The sequence below is a fragment of the Bufo bufo genome, chromosome 7 (assembly GCF_905171765.1).
Source record: "Bufo bufo chromosome 7, aBufBuf1.1, whole genome shotgun sequence".
Lineage (NCBI taxonomy): Eukaryota > Metazoa > Chordata > Amphibia > Anura > Bufonidae > Bufo > Bufo bufo.
In genome coordinates, this window is record NC_053395.1 from 4,709,972 (window position 1) to 4,710,800 (window position 829).

Consider the following 829-nt stretch of genomic DNA (forward strand, 5'->3'; position numbering starts at 1 on the left):
TTACCACCAGTGTATGCCGCCATCCTCCAGCATCAGTACACTCACCACCAGTGTATGCCACCATCCTCCAGCATCAGTACATTCACCACCAGTGTATGCCGCCATCCTCCAGTATCAGTACACTCACCACCAGTGTATTCCGCTATCCTCCAGTATCGGTACACTCATCACTAGTGTATGCAGCCATCCTACAGCATCAGTACACTCATCACCAGTGTATGCCGCCATCCTCCAGCATCAGTACACTTACCACCAGTGTATGCCGCCATCCTCCAGCATCAGTACACTCACCACCAGTGTATGCCGCCATCCTCCATCATCAGTACACTCAGCACCAGTGTATGCCGCCATCCTCCAGCATCAGTACACTCACCACCAGTGTATTCCGCCATCCTCCAGCATCAGTACACTCACCACCAGTGTATGCCGCCATCCTCCATCATCAGTACACTCACCACCAGTGTATGCCGCCATCCTCCAGCATCAGTACACTCAGCACCAGTGTATGCCGCCATCCTCCATCATCAGTACACTCAGCACCAGTGTATGCCGCCATCCTCCATCATCAGTACACTCACCACCAGTGTATGCCACCATCCTCCAGCATCAGTACACTTACCACCAGTGTATGCCGCCATCCTCCAGCATCAGTACACTTACCACCAGTGTATGCCACCATCCTCCAGCATCAGTACACTCACCCCCAGTGTATGCCGCCATCCTCCATCATCAGTACACTCACCACCAGTGTATTTTAAGAACCTGTTATAATGTTATAATTAGTCAGACTGAATCCAGTGCTCACAGTGTTGTCAGTTGTCAGTTTTAA